Below are 25,975 nucleotides of genomic sequence, written 5' to 3'. Positions count from 1 at the left end.
ACTTAATGTTTAAGAAGAAGTGTACTGATGGTCCTTGTTTAGAATTGTTTGAAATGCTAATAAAAAGCTAAAGTAAAAAAAAAAGGCAAATCCCCTAAAAATACATACAACATTAAAAGGAATGAAGCATTCAAATACATTAATGATTACAATGCACTCATTGGGCCTCATTCCGAGCCGGGCGGTAAAGGTTAACGGTCACCGGTAACGAGACCGGTGCCGTTAAACCCTTACCACCCTAATTCCGAGTTCCCTTTGCGGGTTGGAACTTAACACCTGCTTTTTGCAGGCGTTAAAAAACCACCCCGCAAAGGGACCTTGGAGCTCATTACGGCACCGTAAATTAGCACCTTCCCCATTCCCATTGAGCCCTATGGGGCAAAAATGGGAATGGGGAAGGGCCCATGGTGAATGGGGAATTACCGACCCCGCCAACCTTGGAATGGGGCGGTAATTCCGCCATTCACCATGGTGGAGTCGGAATGATAACGGCATCAACCAAGGCGCTAATAGCGCCTTTGTTAACGCCAGGGTCGGAATGAGGCCCATTGTACTCTTGTGGAATGCAAACATAGACATACAATATGATATCATATGATAAATTATATTGCGCTTGTAGACAAGTGTTTCAGAGCGCGAAAAGGCAAGGGAGGAACAGGGCAGAACAAAAACAACAATCTTACTCGACCCAGTGACATTGAGAACGCGCACGTGCATGGGAAAGGGAAAGGAGGGAACGTGCATGGAAAGGGGAGAGTGGAAAGTGCGGAGCAGAGGAGAAACAAATAATAATACAAAATAAATAGATAATAGAGGCAATAAACGGTGGCAGTGCAGCCAGCAAGTGGCAAGTGCTGTGTTTAAGACAGCAGACTGGGAAGGTCTGATAAGTGCAAAAAGAGGGTGTGGGGGACTACATGGGTACAGATACAGTCCCCAGTGCAAGGGGTGGCCAGGAGGCAGTGCAGGAGGGTCGCAGGGTGAGCAGGTACCTGGGCCCAGGCATAGAGGGTAGCCAGGCGCACGGTGCCAAGAGAGCAGATTAGCAGGGGAGAGGTGGAACGAAGGCAGAAGCAAACAGTAAGGTCTTGAGGTGATTCTGGAACTGGAGATGGTTCTCCGCAAGTTTTAGAGTGGCAATGAGGCTGTTCCAGACGGAGGCCCCAGCCGAAGATAGAAATCAACTCCCAGCTTGTTTCTTTGAAAAACGACTGACCCTGAGGGAGTTGGAGGTAGAGGAGCGAATGCTTGAGAGGGGAGGTATTTGCGGAGGGATAGTTGAAGGTATTTTGGACCCGGGCCCCAGAAAGCCTTGTGGACAATGCAGAGGGTTTTGAATTTCATCCTAGCGTCCACTGGGAGCCAGTGGAGATATTTCAGAGCTGGAGAGATACGATCCCAGGGCTTGAGGCCAAGGACAAGTCTTGCAGTCCTGTTCTGGATTAGTTGCCTAGGGCGTAGAGTAGAAGCAGGTAGATTAGAAAGAGGCTGTTACAGGAGTCTAGCCTAGAGAGAACCAGAGCTTGGGAGACAGTGAGCTTCTAGCGGAAGGATATGAAAGGCAGAGTACCTCTGAGGAGGTGCAGTAGGAAGTTTGACTTTTTGGGGACCTCAGAGATGTGGGCGGAGAAGGAAAGTGTGGAGTCAAAGATGACCGTGAGGTTCTTAGCCTCGCAGGTGGGGGTAGGAGGAGGGCCAAGGCAGGCCAGCCAGAGAGTGAGGGGAAAGGATGGTGAAGGTCGCTGTTGAGGAGATTCTCCGTCTTGCTGGCATTCAGACAAAGATCATTGGCGGCACACCAATCTTGAATGGCAGTTAGGCAATCAGAGATGCGAGAGGGAGAGGAGATGGCCGAAGACAGCCTAAAAATGAGATGAGAGGGGAAGAGGAGCAAGGGCCAGACAAAGGGAAAAACGCAAACAAGCGTCAAACCCGCTCCAGTTTCAAAAACCAAACGACCAAATCCATTCTCCGAACTTAGTTTGCAACTTATCAAATAAAGTTTTGTCTCCTGTTGAGTTGTCCCTGTTGAATAAAGGTCTTTCATTTGCCCCCAGTTGTCATTCCGATCTCACTGAATTTCAAATTGATTTATTTAAATGTATTCGTAAGCTTAGATTCAAAAAGTTCTTCCACAATCAGGTTACAATTTACACACCCAAAGCGGTACCACCACCAGTGAGCCGTTTAACAATAGCACCATTGAAGACACAAGACTACTAATGTTACTTACTGAGGACACACAGCTTACTTTGACCACTTTGCAACAAGAACTTGGTATTCACCAACACAATTTGAAACTGGTAGAACACAAACTTAGATCTAAATTTGTACCAGCAACTTCAAATGAAAGTGTTACTGATACCTTCTATCAGGCAGTACTGCAGGATATTTATAAACACATAGATCATCCCCAGTCTTTGTCTTCCAAATCTAATCCTACATTGGGCCTCATTACAACCCAGGCGTTAAGGGGTTAACAGCGCCGTAAAAGGTGTCGGCGCCATTAAACCCTTAACGCCTGATTACGAGGTCCCTTTGCGGGTTGCACTTTAACGCCTGCTTTTAGCAGGCTTTAAAAAACCAACCCGCAAAGGGACCTAGGAGCTAATTACGGCACCGTAATTTACGGTGCCGTAATTAGCGCCTTCCCCATTCCCATTGAGCCCTATGGGCCAAAAATGGGAATGGGGAAGGGGCCATGGTGAATGGGGAATTACCGCCCCGCCAACCTTGGAATGGGGCGGTAATTCCGCCATTCACCATGGCGGATTCCGGCATGGACCATGGTGCTAATAGCACCATGGTCCACCGCCTGGGTTGTAATGAGGCCCATTGTCTGAAAAAGCTGCTCTTAAGAACCTTGTCCAAGATGTGAGTATAATTATTAAGGAGGCCGATAAAGGCGGTAATATTGTCGGCTGTATCCGAATTGTTTGTATTACAATTGTCCGAATAACAATTGACCTTCTGCACAGTTGACCGAATATAAACGGTCAATTAGGATATATATGCGGGCGAAACCCCCCGCAACCCCCGACCCAATCCACCCCTCCACAAACCCCCCACCCAATCTCCTTATATTATTATGACCCCATCCCAAACCATTAAATATATATAAAAAACATACAGTCAATTGTGCAGAAGGTCAGTTTGGACCACTGCAAAATGGTCAATTGTGTCATTCGAGCAATTGTACTCGAACAATTTGGGTAATACCATATTGTCATTCTAAATACTGCAGACTATATTACTATGGCCAATGAAAATCTTAGTACTCCAGGCTGTTACCAACTTTTACTGGGCAATCCTCCCCAAGAAACAGTTTCTCAACTCAAAATTCTCATTCAGGACTGGCATTCATGTGGGTCCCTCACAGATGATGAAAAGCTTTTTCTTTTTCACCCCAAACCAGTTACTCCTACAATGTACTTTCTTCCTAAGATACATAAGGACTATACCACACTTCCCCAGGTTCGACCAATAATGAGTGGCTTAGGATGGGCCACTGAGGGACTTTCCCAATATATTGACACTGCAATAATGGATATTGTACCAACGCTACCTGCTTATCTACGCGATTCTACCCAAACATTGCAGATCTTACAAAACATAGAGTGGCGTCCCAATTTCCTTCTGGCCAGCTTTGATGTAAAAGCATTATGCACCCCAATTCAACACCATCTAGCTCTAAAAACCTTTCGCAAGCACTCTGCATCACATAGTCAACATGTCCAAATGATGAAAGACTTTTTACAATTCACCTTAGCTCACAATCAGTTTCTAATTAACCAGCAATATTACTTGCAAATGAAAGGAGTGGCCATGGGTGCGAGATATGCCCCATCATTGGCCAACCTGTTTATGTTTTTTTTTTTTAAGAGAAATACATCTATAGCAATCATGAATTCAAGCACAATCTTGTTATATGGAAACGAAACATTGATGATGTCCTCGTCATTTGGAACGGGACGCTACCTAAATTTGAAGATTTTTCCAACTATCTGAATCTCAACGATTTTGGAATTGAATTTTCTGGATATGTGAGTCCCGATTCATTAGAATTTCTTGATCTTCAGATTCACATCACCGATGGCATGCTACAGACCCAAACCTTTTGCAAAACAACCGCTGTTAATGCCATTCTCCATGCCTCCAGCTGCCACAGAAGATCTGTCATTTCTAACATCCCATTTGGGGAGTTCTATTGTGCATGACGCAACTGCAGTACTCAGGTGGCTTTCGAACGAGAGTGCACCATGATCAAGCAGAGGTTTTTGGGACGAGGCTACATGGAACATTCCATTAATAAAGGGCTGGATTGCATTAATCAAATGACCAGAGATTCGATCCTGGATACTCATAAAGCACAAAACACTTATCAATCTGACAATGTGCAGTTTATTACTAAATATTCACAATACAACAACATTGTCTATCAACTTTTGAACAAGCATTTGCATCTTTTGCGCTGTGATCACGATCTGCAACCATATATCTCTAAGACACCCAAATTTATCTTTACTCGCAACAAAACTTTGAGAAACCAACTTTGCTCCTCGTTCCTACAACCAATGCCTTCTCATAAACAGTCGCTCACATGGCTTCAGCCCAAACCTGCAGGTTTTTTCAAGTGTGGCTCATGTAGCTTTTGCAAATTCTCTCTGAATCAAAATGTATTTAGCTGTCATCAAGGTCTTACAATTCAGATTTCTGACTTCATCAACTGCAAATCTAAATATCTAGTGTATGCTATTCTGTGTGTATGTCATAGGGTATATGTTGGTTCTACCATCAGATAGCTGCGAGTACGCATTCGGGAGCATTTTGCCCACCTGAAAAGTCAAGATCCCAAATTGCCACTTGCCATGCACTGGCAGCAACATCACCAATTGGACTCAGTAAACGACCTCAAGTTCAATGGACTAATTCAAGCTCATGCTCATCCAAGAGGGGGTGATCGCCAACTATTATTACGCCAGCTTGAGGCACGGACTATTGCCAAACTTTGTTTTACCAGTCTGGGATTAAACACGGACACAGATCTTAATGTATTTCTTTAATGTGCTCTCCTAGCATTGGTTCATGTTTCTTTTATTCGCACCCTGTTCCACCTCTTGTCTTTACACATAGCATTTACTTGGCCATTTACGATCAAGTATCTTTCATTTTTCTTTTCGCTTTTACTTTTACATTATACATGCAGAAAAATCTCTTAAGAGTTATGTAACAGTATACTTTTTGGGCGAGTGTCAGATTCCATCCGCGCCATTCCTATTGCTCATCAAGTTGCTGTTCCATCAATTAGCCCTCTCATATACCAGTTTGGGCAATTCTTGTTCATGCTTTTAGTAATTGGCACCTTCATCTTTACTACTTCACCATATATTGGAGCAATATAGAAAACCTTTATTTAACTCCCATTCTGAACATTAATTACAGTCTCATACATACATCTTTTCAGACTTTTGTACAACATATCTGGTAAACGCAGTCCGACAGACATACGGCCGACATTCATACTATTTACTCAATCCGTATCTACACTGCAGTGTAGTACTATTGGACTACATAAGCGCACGTGACCCCATCACGTGACAAGCCTTTAGTTCCTTTTTCCTAATATGCGGCAGATGCTCCGCACATTACCAAGCAGCGCACATCAGGGAACAGACATTTGCACAACACATCTGGAAAACGCTGGACAACAGACATAAGGCAGACATCCACATTATTTACCTAATTTGTGTCTACACTGTACCGTAGCACTATTGTATCACATACGCACACATGACTCCATCACGTGATGCGCCACTTGGTCCTTTTCTCTCAATTTGCGGAAGAGGTGAGCCGCGCATTAACAAGCCCCACACGCGGGGGAACAACACCTCACAGGGGAACTAACCCCATGATTTGCAGGTAAGGATTGATTTTTTCGCGAACCCGGAACGCTAGCAAGCCTATCAGGGTGGGACATTTATCGGTTGGCCCAAGTGTCATCACAGTTTATTTTTGTCTGAAATTGCAGGGTTCGCTTGGAGACCGTGCCGGGGATTGACCTATTTTACTTTATCCACATCATTGATACTGGTTCAGGTAAATCTCTTGAATACAGCACCTAATTTATCTTCCATCTGCCGCAGTACACACTGATCGTGATACACTCGCTTTGTTTTTTTTTTTTCACAGACTGTACTTTGCTCGAACAGCTGTATGTTGTCCATTATATCACAGCTGAATAGGCTGTTTATCAATTTGCGCCTTATTACATTGCCGGGCTGCGCAATCTGTTTTTTTTTATAATCTGCTCTACTGCAACAATACAGTAATTCCCCATCTTTGGATCCTCGCTATTGCACCCTAGGGTAATTGGCATCCTATTAATATGAGATCACTGCACAAGATCACTAAGGCGGTTAAGGGATGGACATTTAGGATTTGGACACTGCCCTCTGTTTCCACTTATCTTGGCACTTACCTTCGGTTACAAAATTAGTATGATATTGAGTTGGCACATTATACTTGGGTAATATTATTATTTTCTTTAACAGTGTTGGTTCTAGTGACTTTAAAGGACATCTCACTAAGTAGGGAATATGGCAATGTGATAAGTTAGCACTATGAGTGAAACCACGATGCTTTGTTCCTTCTTTATGTATGCAATATCGGATACCATACCACTGGACCTTGGCTGTTGAATGTCCAATTTCCAATGGTAACATTTTATTTCATTTTGGCAATATGGAATTATATTACTGGTGCCTAACGTTCACCATTTATTTGCAATTTTGTGTTTTTTTCTGATGGTCTCCTTTTTCAACCATGCTTTGGGTTAATTATTCTTTATTTTGACTTTCAACTCTTGTCTGTTTGTACCATGTTTATATAATACCATGCGACTTTTTGTTTCATATCATTAACAGTTTTGCCTTGAAAAGGACCTGTTGTTCAGGGTCAAAACATGTGTCGGCAGTTCTGTTTCACATTTGATCATAAACTTTCCCATAAATCCCTTAGGCTGATGACTTTTTTGTACAGCATGATTCGTCCGAATGCTCTCTAGTATTGACATTGATCTGGTCTATCCTTGTACATATTAACTTATGTTTGGGCTGCACAACGGAATAGAGGGGACACCTTTGCTTCTGTTATTGTTCAAAATTAGCAGTTTTGAGGTAACTGCTAGTCCCTCGAACGTGCAGCAACCCAAGGTTTTCTTTGACTATTTTACCAATCGATTGTAAATTGCATTTCCCTTTTCAACCATTTTCTAGTCCCAGCGCCTCCTACATACGGCATACCTCAATCCAGTTCCTTAATAAAAATGAGTTGAGTGTCGTCAGTGTAGGACTGGAAATTTGAGCAGAAAATGGCAAAGCAGTGGGCGAGAGTTGCCATGTATTGGTTGAAAAGCCAGAGTGAGAGGTTGGACCCCTGGTGAACACCACAGGTAGAGAGGAGGATAGATGATAGGAAGGACCCAAGTTGGACCTGGGAGGGTTGATCAGAGAGGAAAGAGGTCTGCCAGGCCAGTGCCTGATCAGTGATACCCAGGTTAACACAGAGACGGTTGAGCAGGATGGTATAGTTGACCGTGTCGAAGGCAGAAGAGAGATCGAGTAGGATGAGGACAGAGGGAATGTTAGAGTCAAGGTTGGAGACCAGATCTTCACAGATGTTCAGGAGATCAGTTTCCATGCTTATGACATCTCTGAAGCCAGACTGATGGTTATGGAGACAGCCAACAGAATCGGAATGAAGGTTAAGCTGAGAAATGGACAGCTTTTCCAGGAGTTTGGCCAGAAAGGGAGTCATGGAGATTGGGCGATAGTTAGCCAGACAAGAGGGATCAGCTGTAGGTTTCTTGAGAATAGAATGCACAAGGGAGTGCTTCAGGGGGGAGGGGAAGGATCCTGAGGCAAAGGAGTGGTTGCAAAAATCAGCAAGGGCCGGAGCAAGTGTGTCAATGTGGTCCTTGATGGTTTTAGAGGAACATGGATGAACCTGTTTTGATGAGGCTTTCATAGATTGGACTTATCTAGCGACCTCATCAGGGGAGAAAAGACGTAAGGATGAGATGGAGGGTGGGGGGTGGTTGAAGAAGGGTCAGCAAGCTCAGACTGAGAGGGAGTAGGAGGGGAGGGGAGGAGAGGGTGGACAGGATGTCCTGTGTTTTTGAGATGAAGTGAGAGGCAAGGGCATTGCAGAAAGCCTCAGAGGCAAGAGGAGGGGTAGAGACTGCATCAGGGATGGCAAGCTCCTTGCAGATTTTAAAGAGTTCGGCCGAGTTGTTAGGTGCCACAGAGACACGGGCCTGAATGAGGACTCTCTTCTTGGTGTGGACAGAGAGTCGGTATTGCCTTTGCAGCAGGCGACAGGCCAGTTTGTTAGAGGTTGAACAAGAAGCTCTCCATTTCCTCTCAGCTGCCCTGCACTTACGTTTAAGTGTAGCTAGGTCAGAGTCATACCAGGAATTGCACTTGGCTTTGGGCTTCCAGTGGATCCTCATGACAGGGGCAAGAGCATCAAAAGTATCAGAAATAGATGAATAGAGAAGGCACAGGGCTGAGTCCGGGTGTGAGTCAGCCAGAGGAGGAGGGGGGGGAGAGAAGGTGTCAGTGAAAGCCTCATCTGACACACGCTTCATGGGCCAGATGTCCAAGAAGGTAGGTGGTAGTGTTGGGGTAGGCTTGGCTTGGGGGGAAAGGAGTGAGAGATGAGAGGAGCGAAGGCAGTGGTCACTCCAAGAGAGAGGAGTGGTCATAGGGATAGAGAGGGGGAGGCCAGAGGAGGTCAAGACATCAAATGTGTATCCTGCAGAGTGAGCCGGAGGGGTGGATAAAGAGGGAGAGGGAATCGTAGCGGTCGCGAAAGGGCAAAGATGAGGGACAGGGAGACTCAATGTGGATGTTGAGGTCACCAAGGAGGAGGAGTTGAGTGGTTGAGGCCAGGAGGGAGGAGGAGAGGTCTGCCCACTCAGAGAGAAAAGAGGTGATTTGAGCAGGGGGCCAGTAGAGAGTAGCAACAGTAAAAGAGAGTGGCTAGGAGAGAGAGAGAGCCTGCAGACAAGTAAATCTGAGTGGGAATGATAGTGGCAGGAATCCACTCAGGAAAGCTCAGGGCTAAGCCCCCTCCAGGCCGAGTGGATTTGGGTGTGCAGAGGATATTTTAGCCATCAGGGAGGAGAATGTCAAAGCTTCTGACAGAGCTGGCTGTGAACCATGTCTCAATGAGACCGAGGACATCAAGGTCAAGTTCTTCAAGGAGGTGGCAGATGTCAGAGTAGTGTTTGACAGCAGAGCGAGAGTTGAGAGTGGCAAGATGAAGAAAGTTGCCAGCCTTAAAGACCTTCCGGGGAGGGGTACAAATCAGATGTACGCCTTGCGGAGTTGTGGAGGTGGCCGGAAGAGGGGCAGAGGAGGACAGAAGAGTGGGCAAGGTAGCCAAGGAATGAGAGGAGGGGATAGCTGGAGATGAAAGGAAGTTGATGAGTTGAAGGAACCACCTATCGAAGAGGAGGAGATTGGCCTGAGGGCCTTGGACCATGACAGTGCCATTAAGGTAGATATTTAGGATGACTCTGGAGGAGTCGAAAGAAGCCATGATGACTTCCCAGCGAGCGCCACCATTAATGGGAGAGGAGGAGACAGGACAGAGCACAGAGATCATATGGGGGGTCCATAGATCCGGCAAAGGTACAACAAAGAGGATGTCGGTGAGGGTCTGTCTGGAAGAGACACTGGAATAGGTATCAGCGATAGGGAGACCATGGTTGGAGGCCAAGATATCTTTTTTAAACTTCTTCTTTCCAGTCTTAGTGATAAGGGAAGGATAGTTGATAGTGAAGCAGTTGGATAGATGGGAGAAACAGAAAACACCAGAGGGAGGAGTAAGCAAGTACAGCAGTATAGAACAGTCACTAGGCTAGCAGGTTACAATCAATGGCCCAAGTTAAATGCAGAATGTACCCAAGTTTGGCTTTCAAGTTAAATGCAGAATACACCCAAGTTTAGCTTTCAAGTTAAATGCAGAAGATACCCAAGTTTGACTGACTTTCAAGTTAAATGCAGAATACACCCAAGTTTGACTTTCAGGTTAAATGCAGAATACACCCAAGTTTGGCTTTCAAGTTAAAAGCAGAATGCACCCAAGTTTGGCTTTCAAGTTAAAAGCATAATGCACCCAAGTTTGGCTTTCAAGTTAAACACAGAATGCACCCAAGTTTGGCTTTCAAGTTAAATGCAGAATACACCCAAGTTTGGCTTTCAACTTAAATGCAGGATGCACCCAAGTTTGCCTTTCAAATTAAATGCAGAATGCACCCATGTTTGGCTTTCAAGTTAAATGCAGAATGCACTCAAGTTGGGCTTTCACCTTAAATTCAGAATGCACCCAAGTTTGGCTTTCAAGTTAAATGCAGAATACCCCCAAGTTTGACTTTCAAGTTAAATGCAGAATGCACTCAGGTTTGGCTTTCAAGTTAAATGCAGAATACACCCAAGTTTGACTTTCAAGATAAATGCAGAATACACCCAAGTTTGGCTTTCAAGTTAAACGCAGAATACACCCAAGTTTGAATTTCAAGTTAAATGTAGAATACACCCAAGTTTGGCTTTCAAGTTAAATGCAGAACAAACCCAAGTTTGACTTTCAAGTTAAATGCAGAATACACCCAGGTTTTCAAGTTAAACGCAGAATACACCCAAGTTTGGCTTTCAAGTAAAATGTAAGGGCAGGTTGTAAAGGAAATGAAGTGGGAGTAAGGTGGTAAACGTGAGTACAGAAACGACTTCATTAAGTGCATAACATGGAGAGCAGAGAGTACAGGCAGAGGTGAGGGTATAGGTCAGTCATGAGGAGGTAACTAACCCATGCAGGGTGAGGTAAGAGAGTCATGGTAGTCCAGTAGTCCAGGAATAGCAACCTCAAGCAGGGTTGGGCTGTGGTAGAATTCTCATGTAGCAGCATGTAAGCAGACAGGGAAGCTGACAGGTGCCTCATGTGGGCCTTGGTGCACTGGGCTGGCTCCCGCCTCCTGGTTGCTGCTATTAGTCTAGGTCGACCTGTGCAACCAATGGGAGGGGGAGACCAGTGGCAAGCCAAAGGCAGCTGAGTGACACGAAAATCATGCAGCCATCTTGGAGGCCAGAAAAACACAAAGAGGCCAATGAGTTAGAAACAAACAAATACTCCAACACCCAGGTTCTTGGTAGCAATGAGCTAGGTATGAGCTCACCACACACTCTGTGCAATGCCAGCAATTTAAAAATCAATATTGGAGCAGAAATGCTGAATGAGCCACATCAGGTGCAAAACACACCAAAAATGGAGTGCTTACCCTGTGCGAGACACTGATGATAGTAAAAAGTTATTGTAGGCAGCCAGGAAGTCTTCTGGAGCAGGATCTCGGGGCTCTGTGTGTGCAGAGCATCGGAGGAGGAATTGCAGACAATTCCACTGCAGTTGCAAGATATATCACAGCCTATCTCACCAAAGCTGCAAAAACAGAGCTAAAAGAGCTCTGGGATGACATATCATCTGACATAACACTATCACAAAAATTGTACAGCGTTTAGGGATAAAAATGCTCTCCCATAGAGAATGCAGGTCCTACAAAGCTGCAGACCATTTAACAGGTACAGACTTATATGGAAAATCTTAACACATTGTTTGGCTGAACTTTATACTAGCTCCATCCAGAAAAAGAGTACTAAAATCCTACCAAGAGATAGTAAACATGGCCAAAAATGATCCCAACAGCCAAAACATTTTAATAAACAATTTAATTGATACCTACTATCCAAACAGAAGTACTGCTTTGAAAAACCTGTGTCTGTACGACATTGCCCAAAACTACACACAGAAAAAACTATGTCACACCTAACGAGACAACTGGCAAATATTCAGGCTCAACTTGTGAAGGAAACCTAGTGAAACTCACCAAACCCAAACTAGTTAATCATATAAAGCTATAATGTAAATCTCCACAACATAGAGAACTATATTGCATGCCCCTACTCCAACTGTTTAAACCTTGGAGAAAAGAAAAATAATTATTAGGTGACTATGACTCATTTGAAGCTACATTCAAAGCAAATAAAAGCAGTATAACAAATGACACTTTCAAAGAATACAAACAAATGTTGGATAATGAACGCCAACAAGAGGAAGAAATTGAAGCTCAACTAGACAAAGACACTCCTGAGGGCAGTCAAACTTTCCTTACAGGAAGCCAAAAACCCTTGAAAACAGAAAAAAGCAGAAATAGCCATGGCTGAGGTACGAAATACCATGTATCAATATAAACAATCTGAGGAAGACTTGCAAGTGCTCCAATCACAGTTAAATGGTGAACAACTCACCATTTATCTAGAAGTCACTCAAAACATTGAACATGGTTTTAAACATGAAACTAAAACCTGTAGCTGTAGAAATTATAAACCTCTGCTCCTGTATGTAAGTGATGAAGCTGGTTCTTGTAAAACATTCTTAATTAAAATAATCAGCAAATTTCTACAAAACTTCACAAACAACAATCTTTTGGCTATAGTAACAGCACCCACAGGTTTAGCTGCCTACAACATAGGAGGTGTAACTTTACACTGACTACTGCTACTCCCCGTAGAACACCAAAACAAATTAGAATACTACAAATTATCATCAGAAGCTGCTACTGAAGTACGCAAAATTCTAAAACAAATGAAATAGTTCCTCATAGATGAAGTATGCATGGTTTCAAACCTCATGTTGGTTTTAATTAATCTCTGAATGCAACAAGTCCTAAAAACCAACTACGAAGAATAGTTACGAGGATGACATGTTATTGTTTTCGGAGACCTCCTACCGTTAACACCAGTGAAAGGTCAACCTATTTTCAAAACATTAGCTGCAATACCCTCAGCAGCATTGGAAATGTAAATGTCTGACAACATTTTCACAGCAGAGAACTAACTGAAAACATGCATCAGTCTGCAGACCTCACCTATGCTAACATTTTAAAAAGCATTACAACTGGTCTGCGTACTAAAGATGCAAAATCCTTCTTAAATAGTAGACTAGTCCATGGCTATACAGACAAAACACATCTGCTCCTGATTTCATGGAACAATTAACTCAACAAAATCTAAAATGCATGTCCTTAATGCCAACCCTTGCAAGCTGTAGTCAATTCACGGAGACAATGTTGAAAAAGGAAATGCAACCCATACTGCATATCAGCTCCACAGACAAACTAGAAGTGCACAGCATGACACTTCCTATGTATCAACAAGCAACTGCATGACTAAATAACTTAGAAAAATGTATTTCCAACACAGCTGGATCGGAGAAAATATTGACTTTGTTTCTAAACTCCAGAGTAATTCTAAAACATAGCCTTGATGTAGAATAAGATTTACTCAATGGCACAATTGGTGCAGTTGTTGGCTTCCAAACATATCTACATGGCAACAACATTCAGTTTGTAAACATCCATTTTGACAATTTTGCAGAAATTAAAAGAATTGTCCGGACAATAGCACATTTCCTTCTTTTCAATGACATGTACGTACGCAAAGAGCAATTTTCTCTATTTCTTGCATATGCTGTCACTATTCACAAATCACAAGGTGTGACCCTAGATCCAGCATTGATTGACATTGGCATCACAGTCTTTAAAGAAGGTATAAGTTATTTAGCATGTCACGTCTGTGTACCCTCAATGGTCTATTCCTAGTTAACTTTGATGCAAAGAAAGTGAAGGCTGACATTCCTTGCATCCTCGAATACAACAGGCTAAGGGCACTATGCACCCCATCTAGATATGTACCTTGTACCTCAAAATAAGAAACCTTTAAAAAGACAAGTAATACAAACAGAATCTATAACAGACCTCCCAACAATTCCGCTAGAGAAACAACAACCAACCCCTTCTGCATCAAACAGTACAATCACAAAACTGTCTAGTCCATCAGAAAACAAAAACACGAATATCTCATCTCCAGAAAGATCTGCAGGCCCATCAAACGATCCACAAACAGCACTCTCTGGTCCATTTAAATTCAGCAACTCAACTGGAGTAAATTCTTATGCTAATGTAACAATAAATCTTTTCTTTCAATTTCAACCATTTGTTCACCACATTTACTTAAACGGCTCAGACCAGTTGTGTTTACAAATGCCCGTACTTCATAGAAATGCCACAAATTATCCTTACAACATCTACATTGTCTTGGGTAAGAGGCAAGAATGGGACTACTGTGCAGGAATGGTAGAATTTACCATAAACACACAGGAAGATCCACAAGAAGATGTACTTACTACAAGTACTGTAAACCAAAAACATCCATATAAATGAAATCTGGAATATTTCATACATGTGGAAAAATACATGTGATTTCTGCAACAATGTTTCACAAGACCACGTCCCTAATGAACAATTTGTATATGCATCCATACCAAATTCTGAATCCATTGCATTTCACCAGCTTTTGCAGAATGTAAATCATGGCATATTATGCCCTTTTTGCAATTTAGACAATCGTTCCACTATACAAATAAACTCACATAGCCAATATGTCATACTAATGCTTCTAGTGTATAATGCAGATGGTACCAAAAATAACTGTAAGCTTACAGGCTTCTCACACGGCCATGTATATCTTGGAAAGAACACCTTCCCAACAGTAGGTATAGTATACGTTACTGGTGCCACAACCACTTCAGGGCACAACACTGCATATGTCAAAAAATAGGTGGTTGGTTTGAATGTAACAATACCTCAGTTGCTCCAAAACACAGGTTACCAGCATATTTAACAAATGCCTACTTAATATTCCGTCAATCTAAATGTAGTCACTAAACTGTAGCACAGTAACAGTACCAGTTAGAATATGCCAACAGGTATCGAACTACATCCATAATACTACAATATTACTTTTCAAAGTCAATCTAGTTAGAATACTCCAACAGGTATCTAACTACTTGAAACATTCCCTTCATTCCAAAACACTTAAAATATGCAATCTCAATTCTTATATGACCAAACATCTTCTAGCCTCTAATTTAGTTATAATACACCAACAGTTATCTAACTACTTTAGCATTCCCTTAATCACAACATACTTCAAACAAACATACTATCACATTTACACTCAATTAATTGTAATCAGGTTTTTTTTAATCCAGTATGGATTTTTCTTCCCAATGACCCAATGATTATTTAATGTCAAGACAACAGCAGTGTTTCATACACTCATTTTGTACCAAACATAGTAATTAGAATGTACTGTTTACAAGGGTCCAAAAAATGTATATGTAAAATTGTATACAACTAAAGCTTTTAAACTGTCCTGCTTAGCAAATTTTACTGTTTATTTCCACAGAAAATAAAACAGATTACAGTTTCATAACGCTATGAAACTAAGTAACCATGGCATGAATAATCAAATACATCTTCTATGAGAACTATCCTCAATTGTACTACAATCATAAGTACCATATACAGTTCAATTATATTATTCCTCCATGTTACAAACATGTTGTACTCCCACTACATTTCCTACAATTACTGGACACATTGTACTACTGTGGTCATTCTGGCCTACACACATATTAGTACTGTCATGGCCGTAGCCAATGGCCAGATTCAAAGGGCATGACCTATGGCCAAGCCCCCAGAATCTGGCCACAAACACCAGAATACAATTAACTATATAACGAGTGTTCTCGAAGTGCTAAGACCCCGATCATGCTTGTCTTCTTCTCTTCCATCCTGGGGCCCTCTGTTGTTCTCTAGGGCTCTCTGTCACCCTCTGGGAACCTCTGGCATCTCAGCAAAAGCAATTCAAGCAGCAGGCAAGGAGGCAGAGTCAGGTTCATCAGGTTTTATTTCATGCCAGGTTGACACAGACCACAAACATCATCGTTATCAAGTACAAAAACCCCTCTGCCAGCTAAAAACGGAGCTTCCTTTTATATCTTGTCAGAGAAAGAGGATTCAAACCCCAACCTTTTCTAAACATGTCCAGGTAAAGCTCTTCATTAAACATTCACGCACACGGAAATTGTTCCTTATCTGTTTAAACCTTCAAAATGAAATACATTCTGGCCCACATCCTAGGTTTTTCCAGGCGGCACTGCCCCAAAAATGGTCATGCAGCTGCTTCTCTTGGCTAGAATTTCAGACATAGCCCAATTAACTGTCTGGTTCCAGACTGCTAGTCTGATTCTTACATGGCAAGGCGGCCTTGAATTGTTGAACTCTGTGCTGGCTCATGCGGACACTGTCTACAGGTAATCGCTTCATTTCATACATTTCTTTTACTCATATAAAGGCATTGTTGGTTACATAAATGGCAGAGTTCTTTTTTGTCTGGGTATAGGAAAAAAACGTATATCATTTTCCTACTCAATTTTTATGCTATGCATTCTGTACTTTGCCTACTTACAAAACCATGATAAAAGCATTTTGGACCTTATACTCATAACACTATTAAAGGTACTAATGTCTTTTAACCCTGTGAGTCTATTTTCACACATTTACCATATCAAATCATTCCATACGAATTTCTCAGCCTAGCTTTAAGTGGGGGCGGGGACTCGCCCCTACTGCATTCAGTTGTTGGTACCTTATCTTCATTTCAGCACCTCCATTACATTTCCCAGTCTTTAAAGTTCTTGTTTGTTAAAAAAATGACTTTCAACCATATCCATGTCCACCCTCCTTGATACTTATCTAAAAAACATCCTATCACAATCCTACAATTTGTCACATACTAATGTATTGTTATTCTTAAAACAAAACATGTGTATGTCTCTAAACTACTTTTATCTTCTTCCCTTTAAACCCCACTTCCTTTCTCCATTTGCTTTAAACTAACTGTATGCCTTAGATAATTTCACAGCCATTGTGAGACTCGAGAGGTTGGTCAAGCTTTGAAATACCCCATTAGCCCATTGTCTCTTCGTATGTCATATCCTGTCTGCAACTCCCACCCCAACAAAATATAATCTCTCCTTCATCTTCTTCTTCTGCCCATGCATATACATATAACTTTTTCAAAATGTTTCTTTCCTTCTTGTTCCACACACTTTCTTCTTCCGTATCTTCCACTTTATTCCTCTTTATTTTTGTATTGGTGGATTGTCGGATTGTCTGTGTCCTGTCGCCTTTGTCCTTTCTTTTGAGCTGTTTTCACATTCAGTCTCCCATGTTCTTTTGCTGCTTGGACCAGGAGTCCATTGTCTTTTTTTCTTTTTCACAAGGAGTTCATTTTTACTCGAGTGTCTCTCTTTCAATAAATACATTGTTGAAATGAGTCCAAAAGAGGGGATGTTTCAGCATGGGGACACAGGGTTGGGGGAGTCTTTTGCAGACACAGCTCAGATCATCATCCTTGTCGGGCTTTCACTGGGTTTCTCTACGACCTCCCTCTTTTCTCACGCGGTTCGACGTTAATTGAACAGGGCCTACGGGTCCCTCGATGTATACCTGTAATATAAAACTGAATGAGTTTCTTTTGTGAAAATAAACATGTCTCTTTTATTTGTCACATTCCCTATCAACCATTTCTTTAAAACCCCTCTTCTTCACATTCCAGCTCTCATATCCTACCTCCTAAAAAAATCGCGAGACATTCCCTCTTATTGGACACCCCTGCCCCCTAGAAAAAGCGACAAGACATTTTCATTTAAACATTTCCTTTTTTTGGGTCATTCCTGCCTTAAAACAAAACACACCCCATCCCTAGCGCTGTGTCAGCTGGCTAGAACCTGAGTTTGTTTAAAAATAGAAACATTTTGGCCTACATAGGACACATTTTTCTCTTGAGGGTGACACATGCAACCCTAAGGAGACAAAAATAACAATTAAAGAAAGACGTCTTCTTCTTTTCTGGTCTTCTAGGCACATCCGTAGCAGATGAGAGAAACGTCCTTGGGGATCCCCGGTGTCTGTAGAAAGTCTAAATAGGAATAAAAGTAATTTGGGTACTGGTAAGGGGTCAGGTTTTCTTCCCAACTTCAACCCTTTCTTCCTTTTCTGCTATCAAAAAATACTTTCTGGATCATTCTCCCCTATTCGTTGGTGCACATAAACAACTATTTTTCAACCACCCTGTAGGATACTTAGATTAGGCTTGGTTCTTTGCTCAGCTTAGCTGCACGTGCTTCCTTGGTTAGTAGTAGATACTTCCTTAGCTCAGCAGTAAATACTTGCTCCTTAGCAGTAAATACTTGCTCCTTAGCAGCCATTATTCCTCTTTTCTTCTTGTCTGTTGGGCCATGGCCTTCGCTTCTGCTTTGCATTCATCCTATGGAGACAAAACAGAGGTGTTTCGCTGCACACCGTCCCTACCTAACTTAATCTAGTCTACCCCTGTTTTTTGAGAGTATGGCACCAATTCTTACTATGTGCCTCAATTTTTTATCGTACCCAACAATGTTTGCCTCTCTTAATAATTGCATACCGCTATCACATCAACCTTCTTTGACATTATAAACACAAACATAATTACTCACCTTCAATTTAACTTCTGTTTTCTGTGGTTGTCTGAAATGGCCAGGTTGTCATCTATTTTCTACTCTTTCCACTCCTGATTGCACCTATCTTGGGAAAGACAGCTAAACACTTGAAGACATTGTGGGGCTGATTCATGGAATTTGTGTGCCGAAAAATGGGGATTTGTGCGCCATTCTGCCCGCAAATTCCCATTTGTTAAACAGGAATTTGCGGGCAGAATAGCACATAAATCCCTGTTTTTCAGCACACAAATTCCATGAATCAGCCCCTGTGTCTCTTACTTCCTCTTTTCCTGTTACTCACCTGGATCCTCTTACTTTTAGTGCTGATCAATTGTGTGTCCACACCCTTTTAGCGTGAACTAGTACTTACCTTTTTCTTTTTCTCCCTAATTTAAGGCCATTCAGACATTTCTCATGCTTCCATGCAACGGTCCATAACTTTTATCTGTAAAATAAATCAGTCGTTACAGGCACTCAAAAAATTGTTTTTTACTTACCTCACTATATTTTCTTAAAATAGCTTGTGTGTGATTTTCCCTTGTTTGGGTGACCCAACTTTTTGTCAGCCATACTCATTTTCTTGGTCTTCATGGTCACTGATGCTCTTTATTGCCCTACGCTCCTTTTCGGCTGTTGGCCAGGAAACCTCATAAGTGCTATTTGTTTTCTAATTTATTTTTATTTTTTGTCCGTTTTATGTTTTTGAATGTATTCCCTATCCTTTTATTCATTTTCCCAATTGTTCCTTTCCTTAATTTTTCTTGTATTCATTTTTTATTTAAGATAATCAATAATTTTCAACCTTTCCCTATTTATTTTTTGTGATCCTGTGTAACAGAGGCCCAAAGTCTCCTTAACGTTTTTAATCCTTTATTCTAATCATCTCTTACTTATGTTGGGCATTTATTTCATTATTATTTTGTTTTTCATGTATACTAAAACATACTTCCTTTCTTTTTCTGCGTGATGCTGTAAGGAAAGTACCATTTCATACCCCATTAAGCCCTATATGGCTGCATTGTCATCTATGACATTGTTTAACTTAAATCTTTTTATCCGAACCATTACTATCCTTCATGAATCTTATTACATTCTGTTTGCTTCTTAATCATTTGCCATGTTTCCCTACATTATGGCTGCCTCTAATTTCCTGGAGGTCATCTGTCTCTTCCTCTTGTTCATAAATGTTCATAAATGTTCATGGCCTGCACCTGAATTTATAAAATATTTTCATTATTTCTCCACCAGGTCATACAGCTGCTATATTACCATGCTGCCAAAATAATAAAATCCTTTAGTTTTTTTACCCAAACAATCTCATTGGTCGTTTTCCTGCCCTCAAAATTAAGCTCGTGTCTAAATGGTGCATGTCCCAGATACACAAACATGCTTTCCTTTATATCCTAAACGTAATCATCATGCCTTCATGCTTTGTCATTCAATCCTTTCATCAACCATCTGAATACTCTAATACTAGAATCTCAACTGATCGTCCTGAATCAAAAAGGTTTTTCACTATTTTTTCAAAAGGTTTTGTTCACGCCAGCCGCCAAGGCCTCAAAAATTATAAAATACTAACCCTGGTGTAACACCATTCAGGCTGTCCCATCACACAAGGTGGAGCTCCTGAAAAAGGACCTTTAGGAGGACCCCCAAAAAACCCATTCAGTACATTATGTTATCCTCAAAATTCCCCAAAAAGCAGGTCATAGAGGACCCAATAACCGCCTTCAACTTCAGAGGGCTTTCTAAGTCAGAAATAATAAAGAACATGAATAACATTGGACCATTCAGCTACAAGGCGATGCCTGCCCCTGCCCGTACGTTAATTTAAAAACCCTGTGTAAAATCACTTGCTCCACATCTCATGACGTTCACCAATCCCTCCTTCAATCCCAAGACTATTTCTGCAGCTGTAAAACAACCCGTAGGAGTGTTCCTCCACTCACCCTTGTTCATGTCATGCCAGATTACATGCTACAATCTGTTCTGTTGCACTTAGCATTTGAGTGCCATTGCTTCCACTTTACTACCACATTCTCTAATGCCATCAGCCCTTTCCTTTCCCCACAGTGCTTGCAGAAACTGCTCATTAATTTCCTGTGTCATTATCAGAGTTAATTTGGATTACGACACTGCCATCCTTGCAGGCATCCTAGCAAAAATCTTCACAGGCTCTAAAAAGTGCAGAGTGATGCTGTGTGCAACTCTCAGTATTCCCAAAAGGATATACATTACTCACTCCATGCAAGCTGCTCACTGGCTACCCATGAAGGAACGGTTAATTTCAAAATCCTAACCATTATGCATAAATGTATGTCTCACACAGCACCAGTATCTAACTGATGCTGTTAATAGAGTCAGTTCAGCCTGACCGAAAAGAAGTCACCATGTCACTCAACTACAAGTCCCACTAACAAAAAGAGCTAATGCCAGAGGTCGAAGCTTCCCCGTCTTGTTCCCAAACCATGGAATGCTTCCTCAAGCAAACTTAGAGCAGAACCATCCATCCTCATTTTTTTTGCCAAAACCCTCAAAACCACCTTGTTTAACTACCCTTATTAATTCCCCCAGCAGTGTCTATAAGCATTGCCCCTGCTACTTAATTAACATCTATGCCATGTGTTTACTCAATTTCTACTCTATTCAATGTAAGCCAAACATGCAACTCATCCATTGTAACTACAATATGTATTTGTTTTTCCAATAACTACAGGTGAAGCTGTGGCATGCAACCACTTGTGTATGCCATTTTCATTGTAATCTGCAAGCCTCTTCTTTGTAACAGCACCACGATGCCTAAGGGCTTCTGTGTGCTTTATAAATTCTAATAAATAAATAAAGGGTTTTCATGCATTCAAGCCTTTCCTTTGTACTAGGAATTACACATTCCTTGCCAAACTACAGTTGGCACTACTATTGGATCAATACAATGCCCCTTCTCAAAGAACAGCTATCACGCATTCCTTTCTTGTTGAATCACCATATTCGCTCTCATGGGTCATCTTAACCTTGCTTCTGGGTAAATGAAAGCATTTTTCTTTTCTTGTGTATTAATTTAGTTGCATTTAGTTGCATTATGCTAAACTATTAATTCCCAATTGCGTGTTTTCAAGCAGCTTCTCTGACTTTATATTCAACAATGTTTTTTTTTCACCTTATAAACAAAATGCCAACTGAGTTTTTAACACTGTATTTCTCTTTAAGAAAACCGCAGTCTAAACATAACATAATTTTTCTCTCTTTGTCTCATGTTCCCAAAACACATTTCTTATTATTTTTTTTTTCATTCTACAAAACAAACCTCTCTACACTTTAAAATTCATTTGCTAAAGATGCGCTAAGTTTCAACCACATAAACAGACTGGAATTCCACAATACTGCACTTCTTATCTGAACCTCATTAAATCATTCCTTCACATTTCCACTGTTCCTTTTCCATCAATCACTGTAAATCCAACGTGATTCTCTGTTCGCACAAGGTTTCTAAAGGTCCCAATCTCTCATTCTGTCTTTCAACTCTGCGCAGTTTCATTGCTCACATACAACAGCCCTCTTTAAATCACTGCAACTTTGTCATTTAAATGTGAAACTCTACCGTACTTAGCGCGATCCATTCATTATCTTGTCTAGTACTCGGAAATCACAACTCCATAGTTGTTTTTTCATGGTTAGAAGTGCAAAAGCTTTTTACACTTATCTCAGTACTGTTTCACTTTTTTGAGGTGACATCACCACAAATGTGTGTGCCTTAAGTCATAGCATCATGTCATCTACTTTATTGTTTTTTTTGGCATTTTCCAAACCTTAGCTGAATGCCAATTTTTTAGATTAGCTTGTCCAATGTTTTACAGTGCACACAGACAGTTACACCATAAAATAAAACAAATGAACAGCCACAACATATAACAATTAGACACACAACATAACATGACATGTGACAAAAAAAATGAGACAGACTCCGCCGGCTACATTTAAGTGCACTTCCTAGTGTCACCTGCCTCTGAAGGTACACTCCTATATATGTGTGTTTCTTTACAAAATGCGAGTTCACCCCTTTCAAGGAATCTTTACATTCTCTTGTTCTCCTAATCACCCTATTAAGTGGGGTCTGGGTGCAAAAACTCCATCCAGCCGCTTTTAAACGCTAGGCAAATGGGCGTATCCTCTATCTCTCTCGGGGCATCTTCCCCGGTATCTCCTCTACTTAGGTATCTTCCTGGTATCTCTCTCTTCTCAGGTATCCTCCTGGTATCTCTCTCTATTGCTCGGGTACAGTGAGTCAGTATTTTTCCCCTTATATATATATATACATTATACTCTTATTCTGATGTTATTTTTCGTTCATATCCCACCTCCCTCAGTTACCTTTTGCTGGGGTCCACCATGAATATTTTACTCTGATGATTTTTTAAATGCTGTTAATTTCTTGTTTTTTTCCCAACTCTGGACTGCCATTGTTATTTTTCCCTGAAAAGTTGCCACAAATATATATATTTTCTATCCCCTTTACTCCACTCTTATTTTGGGCAGAACAGTATGGCTCATCTTAGTCTCTTAGTCTTGATTGTCCAGGTTCTTTTTCGGCTTGAAGAGAGGTTCAGTATTCTGTTCATCATCCTATCTGTCCTGGGTTGGCTCGCCAAGTGTTCTCGAAGTTCTAAAAGCCCGATCGTGCTTGTCTTCATCTCTTCCATCCTGAGGCCCTCTGTTGCTCTCTAGGGCTCTCTGTCACCCTTTGGGACCCTCTGGCATCTAAGCAAAAGCAATTCAAGCAGCAGGCAAGGAGGCAGAGTCAGGTTCATCAGGTTTTATTTCATGCCAGGCTGACACAGACCACGAACAGCATCGTTATTAAGTACACAAACCCCTCTTCCAGCTAAAAACAGAGTTTCCTTTTATATCTTGTCAGAGAAAGAGGATTCAAACCCCCACCTTTTCTAAACAAGTCCAGGTAAAGATCGTCGTTGAACATTCGCGCACACAGCATTTATTCCTTATCTGTTTAAACCTTCAAAATGAAATACATTCTGGCACACATCCTAGGTTTTTCCCGGCGGCACTGCCCCAAATATGGTCATGCAGCTGCTTCTCTTGGCTAGAATATCAGACATAGCCCAATTAACTGTCTGCTTTCAGACAGCTTGTCTGTGTCTTACACAGCAAGGCAGCCTTGAATTGTGGAACTCTGGGCTGGCTCATGCGGCCACTGTCTACAGGTAATCGCTTCATTTAATACATTTCTTTTACTCATATAAAGGCATTGTCAGTTAAAGGCATTGTTGGTTACATAAATGGCAGAGTTATTTTCTGTATGGGTATAGGAAAAAACTTATATCATTTTCCTACTCACTTTTTATGCTATGCATTCTGTACCTTTCCTACTTACTAAACCATGATAAAAGCATTTTCGACCTTATACACATAACCCTATTAAAGGTATTAATGTCTTTTAACCCTGTGAGTCTATTTTCACACATTTACCATACTAAATCATTCCATACAATTTTCTCTGCCTAGCTTTAAGTGGGGGGGCTTCCCCCGACTGCATTCAGTTGTTGGTACCTTATCTTCATTTCAGCCCCTCCATTACACAAGTACGTACCATCCACCGTCAACTACTAAAACTCACCCTGACCCCTCCTGCAATTGAAATGTTGTCCACAGACACAGAAATTGACCGTGGACTCTGCATCATCTGCAGATCCTTTTTTCCACCTATAGAAACAGCTCTATATCATCTTTATTCCACTCCACTACCCTTTCCAAACTTTCTTTCACCAACCAAATAACTCTAAATGTGTTTCCCAAGCCATCCGTTCATGCCACTGTCCATGAACTACCACTGTGTCCATGCACCGCTATGACGCCTGCCCAACTTTTTCCAACCAACAAAAATAGCCCCAGATCATCTTTTTCCACTCCCACCCTTCCCAGCCCCTCTTCCCACCACCAAATAACCCAAAATGTGTTTTCCAGACTTCTTACCCACCGTGATATCTATGGTCAGACTCGACTGTCCACGGATCCAACATGGCAGGCGTTTCCAAAATTCTGATGCACCTCATGCTTTTCACCATCCAATCAGTGAATCCCAGATATCACACATTTGTTTAACCTACTTTTTGGTCATTTAAAAAAAAAACTACTGGAAGGATTTACACCAAATTTACAAAAGCATGCTTTCGGGACCAAGCTGCCACTCCTGTTGCACATTTGGTGAAATTCCATCCAGCGCTGAAGCCATGAGCAACCTTTTTTTCCATTGCGTCTATGGGAAAAACCACCAATTTTGGAACCGCCACTATAACTTTGCCCCCCTGTACGAAACCTCAATCTGACGTGGTCATATTCTTTATTTGCATAGTTTTGGGAAGATTTGTCTGGGGGGGGCAAAGTTATAAGCCACCCAAAAAGTGCTCTTCCTATCGGTTTAGCAACTTAATCATAACTACAGGGCCGCTCTGCAGGCCCTGTAATATGTATATGTGTGTGTATGTGTATATATATATATATATATATATATATATATATATATATATATATATATATATATATATATATATATATATATATACATAAAACAAACCGTGGGACTGATACTACTCTGCGCAAACCACTTGCTAATAAATTGGATACTTAAACAGCAAAAATAATACTGGCTACGTTGGTGTAGTATTGCAGCATGGACCAACAACAACAGACTCTAAAGTCTGCTATGAGCCTGATACATGTAGCAAGTTAAATTCAAAGTCTGTCCAATGCGCATACCACTAACCAATCTCTAGCACAAACAATGAATGCAACTATTTGATTCATCGATCTCAGTATTTAATACAATATGATGGTATTTTCATAATATTCTTGGCCTTGCCAACACGTGTTTCGACCTTAACGAACATAGGTCTTCATCAGGGCATTTTTGCATATCAACATCAATGCAATTTGGTAAACAATTCAAAGAAAATTGTAAATAATAAACAATACCGACCAGATAGTGGACCAGTGATGTGTTACATGGATATATATGATTTTTTCTTAAGTATTTTAGCTAATGGAGAAGTGACTGAATTTATTTAACCTAAAAACGAAAATAACTTATTACTTTTTTGACTTTTTTTATAATGCATCAGGTGACCCCCAGCAACCTCTTATCCCTCCCTACCCTAACTTATACCCTTATCCCACACCCCACCAATTATGCACTATAGATATACCACATTACCTACCATTTTCAGTCAAGTTAATGTGGTCACTTCTCTTAGGTAAAATTGTATTCGGTCATTTATACCAAACCTGTGTTACACAGCAAGGGAAAAATAAAAGAGGAAATAATGAAATCAAACATATAGAGAATACAATCATGTATGTAAACACATTTCATCAAGATACTCTCCATCCTGCTATATTACGCTTCCACCAATGTGGTTATGTAAGCAACATTTTAAGTGCAAATAGCCAATACCAAGGTACT

The 25,975-nt window shown here is 41.2% G+C and overlaps 1 long non-coding RNA gene across 4 annotated transcripts in view; it reads right to left on the bottom strand.

Moving 5' to 3' along the window:
* Positions 1–15,848: 15,848 nt before the first annotated feature.
* The window catches only part of LOC138580991 (uncharacterized), a 98,322-nt gene continuing 88,195 nt past the window's right edge, over positions 15,849–25,975 (bottom strand). For all 4 annotated transcript variants that reach the window (XR_011304394.1, XR_011304393.1, XR_011304392.1 and 1 more), the window contains 2 exons: positions 25,731–25,797; positions 15,849–18,290 (listed from right to left, as the gene is read on the bottom strand). This is a non-coding gene — a long non-coding RNA (uncharacterized lncRNA). The remainder of the gene's footprint in view (positions 18,291–25,730; positions 25,798–25,975) is intronic.

Source organism: Ambystoma mexicanum, chromosome 3p (genome assembly GCF_040938575.1).
Source record: "Ambystoma mexicanum isolate Mex_15411 chromosome 3p, UKY_AmexF1_1, whole genome shotgun sequence".
NCBI classification, from domain to species: domain Eukaryota; kingdom Metazoa; phylum Chordata; class Amphibia; order Caudata; family Ambystomatidae; genus Ambystoma; species Ambystoma mexicanum.
Note: the sequence above shows the minus strand (reverse complement) of the source record. Positions and strands in the feature narration are given on the sequence as shown.